The 12,393-nt window shown below is 37.8% G+C and overlaps 1 non-coding gene across 1 annotated transcript; it reads left to right on the top strand.

Annotated features, from left to right (window-relative positions):
- The first annotated feature begins 2,352 nt into the window (after positions 1–2,352).
- LOC112819447 (U6 spliceosomal RNA) lies at positions 2,353–2,455 on the top strand. Its single transcript, XR_003206845.1, has one exon. It is a non-coding gene; the product is annotated as a U6 spliceosomal RNA (small nuclear RNA).
- Positions 2,456–12,393: the final 9,938 nt, after the last annotated feature.

Here is a 12,393-nt window from a genome sequence, read left to right as displayed (position 1 = left end):
TGGTCTAGTTGCTTAACCTTTCTGGCCTCATTTTTCTCACTGTAGAGTAAGGATACATACATGAGGTTACTGTAAAATGAAATGATAAGAGGGCTCAGCCCAGTGCTTGGCACATGATAAACACTCAAGAACTGTTAGTGGTATCCTTTATCATTTTATTGGCATTTCAAGAATAACTGAACAAACATGAAAAAGCAATTTTAAGAACAGAGAAGAAAAAATAGGTACATATACTCTATTAGGAGGTAAACCTGAGATGACTAATGTCATACGTGGAATTCACTCATGATTTTGACTGGCACCTTAAAGGAAATGCCTACTGTAGTTTTCCTTTCTTAAAAGATAGTTTCATACACCAAAGTCATTTTATTTTCAAGACCCTAAGGAAACGTGGAAATTAAAAAAGAAATAGCATGAGTGTGACTGTATTATAAAGCAAGTAGTAATCATGAATATGGGAATGCATTTACCTTTTTAACTTCTCCGAGTAGATGAAGATTTTATGAGTACTAAGTGGAGAACTCAATATCCTTACTCTTTAATTCTTTGGGGTAGAGAAAGATATTGTTATAATTAAGCTACATTTTTTCACTGATACTACACTTTTTTTTTTAATTTTAAAGCTAGACGGCTAATTACCTTATATTTTATCTGAACTCTAGCACTTGCCAAATGCTTTAAAATTTTTTTGAAGCACTTTTACATTCTTTTAATAATTTGATCCTCAGGATGACATTGTAAGGTGATCAGAACAAGTGTGGAGCCATTTTTTACATTCTTCAAATAAGAAACAGGAGAAAAGTTTGAAGGACTCAGCTAGTGGGGGCTGAGGTTGGTGTTCAATAATCCTTACTTTCAGAATTTAAATTTGTTTAGATGTTTCTAGTTTGAGACAGATAGTTTAAAGGTTTTATTCATTTATTTAAGAGAGAGATACGGAGAGCACATGCATGCTTGGGGAGGGAAGGAAGAGGCAGAGCGAGAGAGAGAGAGAATCACAAGCAGGCTCCATGCCCAGAGCAGAGCCCCATCTGGGGCTCGATCTCATGACCCAGAAATCATGACCTGAGCCAGAATCAAGAGTTGGATGTTCAACTGACTGAGCCACCCAGGTGTCCCTGAAACAAATAGTTTAAATTGATCTACCTAACAATCCGATAGAAGGCAGAGTATTTTTAAAATCCATTTTACTCCTTAATCTCAACTAATGGGTCTTTCCACTTAATCATACAAACTCATTACTATAGTTCTGTATAAATTATGTATTTTTTTTTGAAAAATGGTATTTTAAACTTCAATCTGATTATGAGGCACCTGGATACTATTTCTAGTGAATAGTTTTTACTATTAAATTGAAGACATACCTCAAAGGTGTCAAATTTACTGACTAGTTGGGTAGAGAATTTAAACTCCAACCTCACATTTGGGTGAAAACTGAAAACTTTAGTCACCCAAGAATCTATAAACACAAAATGACTAAAATGTATATTTAAAAGTTTTCATGTAAACAAATGGTTTCATGTAGATAGTACTTGCAAGAGAAACATTTGGGAAATGTTTGAGGACCACATCAAGGGCCTGTTGGTTTTGGATGTTTTCACACGCTTCTTCTTGAGAAAATTTTCACTCTTCAAAATCTGGCTATGCTTGGAGATCTGTTGGGAGAACAGATACTCATCAGCCAGCTCCTGGTGAGGTCCCAGTGTTGCAGGGTTCTTGTCTCATGGAACTGAAGAATGAATCTCACAACACAAAAAGGTGAAGCAAAATGAAAGTTTATTAACTGAAGATGAGAACAGAAAGAAAAGAAATAAAAACTCTAAAGTGAGAGGCAACCAGAATGGGTTACCATAGAAAACTTTTATGGTTGGTCTTTTATAGAAAACTGACCAGGGAACTTGGTAAATATCTTGTCTATAACATTTACCACAAACAAGGTAGATTTGTAAATATCATGTAAATATCCCATCTATATTTAGAGCTAACAAGGTAGATTTGTAACTATCAGGTGAGTATCACATCTATATTTAGAAAAAACAAGGGGGGATTTGTTATGTTCCCTTCTCTTTGGTTAATATCTCATCTATAACATTTCCTCACATCTGAGATTTCCGTGACCCTGGTTACATAGTCAGCCTCCTGTGTAGCCTAGTCACCTAGCCCCCTACCTGTCTTTCGCTACCTAGCTTTGCCTGTCCCTTACTCACCAGCTCATGTGACTTTTACTCATTTCTAGAGAGGACCCCCCCTATAGGATCTGCTGAAAGCTACAGTGGGGGAAAAGAACCTCAAGGTGGCTGCCTTCCTACCCAAGGTAGACTGAAGAAAAAGCCTTTAAAAAATAATCATGTAGTGCTCGCTTGGGCAGCACATATACTAAAATGGGAACGAAACAGAGAAGATTAGCATGGCCCCTGGTCAAGGATGACACGCAAAAAAATAATCATGTAAGTTTGAGATGACATTTAGAAATCAATGGTAATTTCTTTCTACCTTTATGCTACTTTGGAATGCGCTCTCACTCCTGGACCCCTACCTGGCCTGATCAGTTGAGTGACAAGTGATGCGAATCGAATGTTGTGGAAGCTGGAACAAATGTTTAAAAGAAATTTGGGAAACCTTGCTTGGGGCTTCCCTGATCAAGACAAAAAAACCCCACAAAAACAAAACAAAACAAAACAAAAACCAGTCACCTTGCTTCAGCCTTTGGTAACTTCTGATTTATTGCTTTGTGAACACCTGTAACTTTTATGGTCTGTAGCACTTTCTTTGAGGTTTGTTACCTTGCATTGTGTTATTACTGTTCTTCTTCTTCTTTTTTTTTTTATGGACATGCCTTGCTTTCCCAATTAAATTGAGGGAGAGGACGCGTTGTATAGTGTATTTCTTTGGGTTGTGTATTTCTACACAAACAGTTGTATATTTCTTTGGGTTCTTACATATTTACCCTGCTAATCTACACTGAGGAGATATTCAAGACAAGGGTGACTGCTAATAATAAGTACACATTCCCTATTGGAGATTCTGATACTTCCCATTCCCCATGAAGGGAATGGAGAGTGCATCACTTTCCTAGAGAGGCACTTATGACTTCACTAAGTTAACACAGTGATGTCTACAGATACAGCTGAGTTGGAAAAAATCAGCTCAGAAATAATTTAGAGTTTAAATATCAAAGAGTTATGCCATTCCCTTACTTAGTGTTCAAGTTAGATTAATCAGTAATATAACAGCTCAAACTGAGTTCAAGCCTGTGGGGATAGTTGAGTTTTTCCTTCCTTGTAGTTAGTTCACCGTATTTTAGGAAGATATAACAGGAATTAGATTCAGAAGCTTTGTTGGGAGACAAGATAAATTGTTTAGCTGCAATATAGCTTTATTTGGAAGAAAACACAGAGACATCTTTTTACTCAAAGGACCAAGAGAGACACACAAGCTTCACTTAGGAGCCTACGTAAATAGTATCTTAATTACTTCTCAAAACAAGCCACATTGAGCTGATAATCACACACAAGAAGCTGTTTCGGCTCACAGCACTAATTACAGTACCTTCCACGGCATCATACCTCTACCTCTCCATCTCCCGTTCTTGTTCTCTCTCCGCTTTGGATTTACTTTCATCTTAGTGGGAGGGGCAACTTGACTTGTGTCAGTGACTGGTACACCGGAAGCCAGGCACTCTGGGAAACAGCAAGCAAGAAGATCCCAATGGAAATGGAGATGCTCCCTTCATGGGTTAACCATAGAATCAAGCATTTCTTCTGTTTTTCTTTGCTCAGGAGAAGAGGGAGATCTGGCTTCACTGCGTGCGTGTGTGTGCGTGCGCGTGTGATGTCGGAGTAGCAGCATAGACTGTTCCAGGAATTTCAAAAGAATATATGGCAATAAAGTGGAAAGTAGAGGCAATTACTGAATTAGGATAGTTTGGGTCAACCTTTTCTTGACCTATACAGATAATTGCCTTGTTTTTGCCAAGGCAGTCTGCTTAGCACAAATAACCTTAGCAAACCTAAGGAATGCGTGAATGGGAACGTTATCCTTCCCCATGTTATGTGCATGATAACATTTAAGGTTGGCTTGAGAATTTTAAGATATATTTGCATACTGTGTGTATCTCTTAAAAACAGCTACACTGGGGTGTGTATAAACACAGCTTGTTATGAAGAACATTGGAATTTCTGCCTGCCCAAAATACCTCTGCTAGACCTCACCTCACCTTCGTTGGAAATTCCTTTCATTTGTGACCAGTCTGATCCCGGATACTAATTTGTTTAAACTGTCTTAGACTCAATTTCCTCAACTGTAAATCGAGGGGTTGGATAAACTCTACTTTCTGTGGTCTGTTTTCCCAGGTTCCTTCCCTTCTTTCTCCCAAGGACTTAGTTTTATGTTTAGTGTTCAGTATTTTCCTGTATTCAACTTGCAGGGTGTTATAGATAATTTTAATTATACTAGAATCAAAATGTCAAATTCTAATCTTAGAAAAACAGATTCCAATTGACTAAGATTGCCCTTAGCACTTTCTTATCAAGGAATTGTTCCCTATGCAAATCTTTGATAACCTTTCTCTAAAAGGACTCAAAGAAGTTCTGAACCTCCACCTTGACCTAGCCTTTCTGTTTCAGACTTAACATCTTCATCAACCTCTCTGCTGCTACTAGTGGGTTAAAGGCTACCAATAGTTGAGGTTTGTTACCTTGCATTGTGTTATTACTGTTCTTATTTTTTTTTTTGGTCATGCCTTGCTTTCCCAATTAAATTGAGGGAGAGGACACATTGTATAGTGTATTTCTTTGGGTTGTGTATTTCTACACAAATAGTTGTATATTTCTTTGGGTTCTTACATATTTACCCTGCTAATCTACACTGAGGAGATTAGCTAACCTCAGTTTGATCAGGTCTTACATTTTTTTTAAAGCGAGGCAGTGTGAGTACAGTAATTTTTCCTGCTTTTTCATAACATCTTGAACTCGAGAGCACATCCCCACATTGTAAGGTAGAGATACTTAATTTTTAGGGGGAGCAAGGCCACGCCTGACTTCTGTGCCCACCACTGTAGGCCTTTTGGTCTTAATCTCAGAAAATCTCAGCTGGCTCTCTCCCTCAGTTTGTGTCCAGCAACAGCAGTGGTGCAGTGAAGGAAACACATACCTAAATACACACATACACAGAGTTCATGAAGTTTCTCCTAGCAGAGCAAAATGCCACCTAAGGGATGCATTTGGAAGAGGAGGGGATGAAGAGGAGACTCCAAAAAAAATTTTTTTTAACTGCAGTATAATTGACATATTACATATATACATATTATACTAATTTCAGATGTAAAACATGATTCAACATTTGTATGTATTATGAATGGTCATCACAATAAGTCTAGTTAACATCAATCACCATACATAGTTACAACTTTGTTTTTCTTGTGGTGGGCCCTTTTAAGATTTACTCTCTCAGCAACTTTCAAATATGCAATACAATATTATTAACGATAGTTGTCATGCTCTATACCCGCATAACTATTTCACTTTATTTCTTGTAGATGGGGTCTTTCTATTTTTTAATTTTTATTCAGTTTATTTAAACTAAAAAGCCACAACAGTTTACCCATTTCTCCCACCCTCTGTTCCTAGCTTCTTACAACCCTCATCTGTTCTCTGTATCTATGAGTTTGTGTTTTATTTTTATTTTTTGATTCTGTATAAAAGAGAGATCATATGGCACTTGTCTTTGTCTGACATTTCAGTTTTCTCTTAGCGTAATGCCCTTGAGGTCTATCCGTGTTGCTGTAAATGGCAGGATTTTATTCTTTTGTTATGGATGAGTAATATTCCCTTTTATTTTATTTATTTTTTAAAGATTTTATTTATTTATTTGACAGAGAGAGAGAGACAGATGAGAGAGAGAGGAAATACAGCAGAGGGAGTGGGAGAGGGAGAAGCAGGCTTCCTGCTGAGCAGGGAGCCCGGTACAGGGCTCTATCTGAGGACTCTGGGATCATGACCTGAGCCGAAGGCAGACGCTTAATGACTGAGCACCCCGAATAATATTCCCTTTTAATGCATGAATAATATTCACATTTTCTTTATTCATTCATCTATCAATGAACACTTAGGTTGTTTCCATATATTGCTATTGTAAGTAATGCTTCAGCGAACATGGAGGTGCATATATCTTTTCAAATTGTGTTTTCATTTTCTTAGGATAAATACCCAAAAGTGAAATTGCTCCATCCTTGCCAACACTTGCTATTTCTTGTCTTTTTCATAATAGATGTTCTAGTAAGTGTGAGGTGACATCTCATTGTGGTTTTGATTTGTATTTGCCTGATGATTAATGATATTAAGAATCTTTTCGTGTGTTTGTTGGCCATCTGTTTGTCTTCTTTGGAAAAATGTCTATTCAGATGGTTTGCCCATTTTTTAATTAGGTTGTTTTTTTTGTGATTGAGTTTTCAGTTCTTCATATATTTTGGATAGTAGCCCCTTATTGGATATTTGATTTGCAATCATTTTCTCCCTTTCAGTAGGTTGCCTTTGCTGTGCTGAAGCTTTTTAGTTTGATGTAGTCCTACCTGCTTGTTTTTACTTTTGGTGTCAGATTTAAAAAGTCATTGCCAAGACCGATGTCAAGGAGCTTACCGCCTATGTTTTCTTCTAGAGTTTTATGACTTCAGGTCTTACATTCAAGTCTTTAAATCCATTTTGAGTTAATTTTTGTGTATGGTGTAAGATAGGGGTCCAATTTCACTCTGTTGCATGTGACTGTCCAGTTTCCCAGTATCATTTATTGAAGAGACTATCCTTTCCTCATTGTGTATTCTTGGCTCCTTTCTTATAAATTAATTGGCTATATGTGCATGAGTTTCTTTCTGGGCTCACTCTTCTCCTCCATTGATCTGTGTGTCTGTTTTTATGCCAATACTGTACTGTTTTGATTGCTATATCTTTGTAATATAGTTAGATATCAGGGAGTGTGATGCCTCCAGCTTCATTCTTTTCTCTCAAGATTGCTTTGGCTCTTCAGGTGAGACTGTCAATTTTTAACTCTAGAAGCCTGAAAGTATGTCTCAAGTTATAGTCAGTAATATTTCCACATGGCACACAGACATTTATTGAGTATCCATCCACTTGGCGTTAAGTCAGGGGGCTGGGTTCTCGGTGGGAGATGTACAAAGCTAAATGGGGTGCTTGTCAAATTCAGTTTCTAGAAGTGGGGCTCCCCCCACTCCTAAATGCCTCATAATTCAAGTACCATTAAATGCATAATCCAGGCAAAACTTGCCAAGTTCAGTCTTGAATAGCACCTGATTCCCACCTGAAACTGTAAATAGTCTCAGGTTTACTCAGAACTTGGCTTTCATACAGATACCTCAAGTTCCAGGCTCAATGAAAGATGAGTAAGCTGTGGGGATGCTCTCAGCATTTCAAGCCTGAGCTTAGAAAAGTAATGAAATGGACATCCAGACAAGGACTGTCAATTGAGAACACTTCATATCACGCTCCAAACTGAAAGTGATTGAAAGAAGACTTTTCCTTCTTTCTTTCCTCCCCCTCTCCCTCCCTCCCTTCCTTTCTTATAAAAGCTATAAATATTCGTATAATCTGTTGGAGTTTCTAGAAGAATAACTCCCTGCCCCCGGTACTGTGCACTTTCTTTATTAATCAGAGTGAGACTATGAAGTGTGAAGTATACCTTGTGTACTTGTGAGACAGCCCAAGAAATCACTCAGAATGTCTCCACTTTGTGAATTACTTTTACAAGTGACAATTTAGAAGCACACAATCCCAGGCTACGCTAAAGTAAGGTACTATCCCCAATTCAGCAGTTATTTTTAACAAGACCTCAATGCTCTCTTTACAGCTCTCAGTTGAGCACTCTTGCAAACTCATGCTGTCATTCCAAACTTTTCTACCAAGTTTCTGCTGCCAGGAGCTGTTGAAGACTTTGCTAAAACTTTCTTTAAGATATTATGTGTTTTCCCTCTGATGAGTGATTTAATCTGATTTATTAAAGGAAATCATTCTTTGAGAATGATTTAGTATCTTAACAGTAATCCTTTGTCATTTTAACTTGCTTTTTAAATGAAAGGATTTTACCTTTATTGTAATTTCCCTTTTTTTAAAACTTAATATTTGTTCTAATCTTAACTTAGGGACAGAAGTTCAATCTCTTCCATTTATTTGAACATTTGGGGGTGGGTGGGTATAATTAAAAGGAAAGAGTTTCATGAAACATGGTCATAGAGGGGGAAAAGAGTCTTAATGAGAGTAAATACGACTTGACCCATTTCAAAGTCCTTTTTTAAAACTCTTCAAATTTTACTTCCTTCAGGAAACCTCCCCAATTACATGAAGTAAGGAGTTGAAGGAAAAGGTAAAAATAATCTTTCTAAAATTACCTTTAAGAGTCTTCCTATTTCACTCATGACTTATAGGTATATATTTTAAGAGCAATAAATTATTCATTTTTCTTAGCATAGTGTTTAAGCTTTTGAAAGTCAAATATGTAAGTTTTAATCTTGACTATAGAACCCAATGCAATTTAGTTGGCCTTTATACTTAAAGTACCAAACAAGGTCTTAACTGTTCTTCTTTTTACATTGTAAGAACTCCACGTCTTACATTGATCTTGGTGACTCAGACTAACGATCAGGCATTCCCGTAAACAAATAACAACCAAGCAGATAGAACAAATCCATCTTGAGGACTGAAGCAGTAGAATGGGTAATCATATTAACTCTTGGTCCATGGCAAGTCTATGCATGTTCACAAGGAAAATCCATTTCCTTGTTCATTCATTCATTCAGTTAGAATTTTTTTGCAAGCTTTTTTTTTTGTATAGCAATAGTCATTCCAGATCAGGGGTTGTTAGACTATGACCTGCAGGCCAAATCTGGACAGCTGCCTGTTTTTGCATGGCTCATGAGCTAAGAATGGTTTTTACATTTTTAAATGGTTAAAAAAAATAAAAAGAATATTTTATGAAACATCAAAATTATATTAAATTCAAATTTTGGTGTTCAGAAATAAAATTTCAATGGAACACACACATGCATCAATTACCTGTTGTCTATGGCTGCCTTCATGCTTCTAAACCAGAGCTGAGTAGTTGCAACAAATGCTATACGGCCTGCAAAGTCTGAAACATTTACTACCTGGCATTTTACAGAAAAAGTTTGCTGATCACTGTTCTGGACACTGGGAATTCAACAATGAGCATAATAGGAAAAAAATTCTGTATTTATGAAATTACATTCTAATAGGAACATAAGAAAAATGAAGGAACAAGATAATTTCAGGCCTTTGAATGTATTACAAAGAAAATGCAACCGGACAATGTGAATAGAGGGTGAAGATGGTTAATTTAGGAGGTCTTTGTGGCAGTGGGGATGAAAGCCGAATGACAAGAAATCAGCCATGAAGAATCTGGAAACAGAAAGTTCCAGTCAGAGAGAACAGCAAGCAGAGGGTCTGAGCAACAAGGAAGCAGGATTGTATCACAGAGGGATGGGGACAGTAGCAGGAGGGGAGATCTGACAGGGAGCTAGAATTAGGCAGGGGCAGGGTCACAAAAGGCCGCTTAGGATGAGGCAAGTTTGTATTTTTCTCTATGGGCAAAGAGAATTACCTGAAAGTTTTTATGCCCAGGAATGATATGATCTGAATTAATTTTAGAAAGATCAATTTGACAATCGTGTGGAAAAGAGATTCTTATGCAAGTCAAAATGGATGCCATGGTTAGAGGCTGTTTTAATCAACCCAGTGAGAGCTGATGGTGGCTTGCATTAGGGGGGCAGCCAGAGAGATGGGAGAAATTGGAGAGATTTAGAATCTAGATTGGAGGTGAGCTGTCAAGGCTGCTGTGGGGGAAGATGGAGGAAAGAGAAAAATTGTTGTGGATTACACTTGGGTTTTTGGCTAAACTGGCCATTTCCTAATGATACTGTACTCAAAACTACTGAAATATATGAACTTATGTCTCAAATAGGACTTTCTGTTCCATGAATAAACACTTATTTTCTACTAGAAGTGTAGTTATGCATATACCTTAGTGTTTTACTCATTTTTTTCCTTTCCCGTCTTTCCTGAATGTAGAAAATGATTGACATCATCCACTAAAGTCATATTAACTAAAAGGACAGATGGAGAGCTTTAAACTGAAGTCCCTGTGTGGACATCTTTCTACAGAGACTGGGGAAGAAGTGCAATGGCCATGGAAGACCAGCCTAGCACCACCTGTGACCTTTGCCTTACATAGGTGATCTTTTGTTCATTTGTAGGTAATAGGGCAATGAACAATCAGATTTCCTTGTTACATTCTCACTATTGCTCTTAATTCCAACAGATACCTGTAACACTGATTCACTTATAACCTGTATTTTCCCAGGCTGTAGAAATGTTATATTTGCAGAAAGAAAACACATTCCTTCCAGTTTTGTCAGCATGACCAAACATTGATGATGTGTACCTGCAAAAAATTATTGTGCAAAAATTGGGGATGTGATCTTAACCAACATTATCATTAAAAAGATGAAATGAAGGAACAAAAAGACCTTCCCTAGATTTTTTTTCAATCTCCTATAAAAAGGAAACCAGAACTTTAAGTTTGTGCACAGATGATCCTTCTAGGTACACTAATGACTTAGGAAGATGACATGACTTTAAATAGTTTCAGTCACTGAGATGGTTGAAAAAATGAACTGGGTGATAGGAAGGTTATAGTAATCAGCATGAGATTCCTCAGCATGTGAGGGACACACACACACACGCACACACTGGTGACTCTTTGAGTCCCTACTTGAGCAGTTGGCTGGGTTATGACAGCCTTTCCTGAGACAGGAAACCCCGAAGGGAAACCACTTGGTTGATGAAGGGAATGAACTTCGTTTCGGACCTATGTTGAGTCTGGGTTGCTCATGTGTCTCCACTTAAAGACACTCAAGAGAGAATTGGAGATATATGGACTGGGAGCTCATAGAAGAGATGGAGATTAAAGATTTGGGATGATTTTGGAATCTTGGGAATAAATAAGATAGCCCAGAGAAAATGCAAAGAGTGAAAAAGCTAATATTTACTCTCTAAGGGGTAGGATAAGAAAAGAAACTTGTAAAGAAGATTGAAAAGGAGGAAGCAGAAGGTAAGTAGTAAACCACTGGTGTGGGGAGCCATAAAGCCACGAAGAATATTTTCAAGAGTGATCAACAGTTTCAAAGCCTGAAGAAAAAGCAAGTGCTAAAATAACTGAAAATAATCACTGAATTTATTTATATATAGACTTTGGTGATCCTGATGAAGGCCATCCTGGTAGAATCATGGCAGAGAAAACTAGATAACAGTGGATTAAGGAGTATGAGTGGCAAGTGAGAGAGCAAAATGGGTATAGTCAAGTTTTTCAAGAAGGTTGACAATGAAAAGTAGAAGAGGAGATATTTGATTCAAAGGATGTTAGAAAGAGGAAGATCCTCCTTCCCAGTCATAAGATTCGAGTTTGTTTAAATACTGATGAGAAGGAGTAAGAAAGAGAGAAGGTTGATATGTAAGAGAGAGAGGAATTAATTACAGATCAGTGTCCCAGACAACACTGGGGATGAAATTTACAGTACATGTTGAGGGATTGGCTTTATATAAAACGATAGATTATGCTATTTTTTCCAGTGTGAGAAAAGAAAAGGAGGTTTGAAAACAAAAGTTGATTTGATAGAAGTTAAGAAGTTCTCTTATGATGACTTCTATTTTCTCAGTGGAGTAGGAGGAAAGGTTCTCAGATGGAAATGCAAGGTAAAGTGTAACTGTCAGACTCGAGGGGGCTGGAGAGAGCTTGAAGCAGTGTGAAAAGTGGAAGCAACGCTAAGGAATTTTGGTCAACTCCTTGACAGCCAAGTTGGGGAGCCCAGCTGAGAGCGGTGATCACAGATTTATGATGGTGAAATGCCCAATTGTTACTTCTCACCAGCACCACGCAACACTGAACCAGACCCGCTAAGTTGCATGGAAAAAGTAAACAGTTGAGTTCACCTAGTGTTGGGGTTTTGCCAAGCAGATGCTATGGAAAGAGAGTGGGGCAGGGGAATCCAGAGCATTGGTAAGAGAGAAGTCAGAATGTTCAACCACAAAATCTAAGCAGGGTAATTATGGCAGTAAGGATAGAGAGGGCTGTTAGGCAAGGAAAGAGTACTAGGGGACTGGAGGTCCTGATGAGCTCCAAGCACTCATTTTAGATCCAGTATACGTTTGATGAACACTCAGTTGATAGTATGGGTATATAGACGCCCATTTCCAAGTGCAAACACCAAAATCACTGGACTCTCATCTGTACATCCATTTCTCCATTACCAACACCACTACTCGAACTGAGGGGGTCAGTTTATTGAATCAGAATATGTCATCCTGCCTTTAA

Source organism: Callorhinus ursinus, unplaced genomic scaffold (genome assembly GCF_003265705.2).
Source record: "Callorhinus ursinus isolate GAN/ISIS: 27379988/994484 unplaced genomic scaffold, GSC_fseal_2.0 scaffold6, whole genome shotgun sequence".
Lineage (NCBI taxonomy): Eukaryota > Metazoa > Chordata > Mammalia > Carnivora > Otariidae > Callorhinus > Callorhinus ursinus.
Note: the sequence above shows the minus strand (reverse complement) of the source record. Positions and strands in the feature narration are given on the sequence as shown.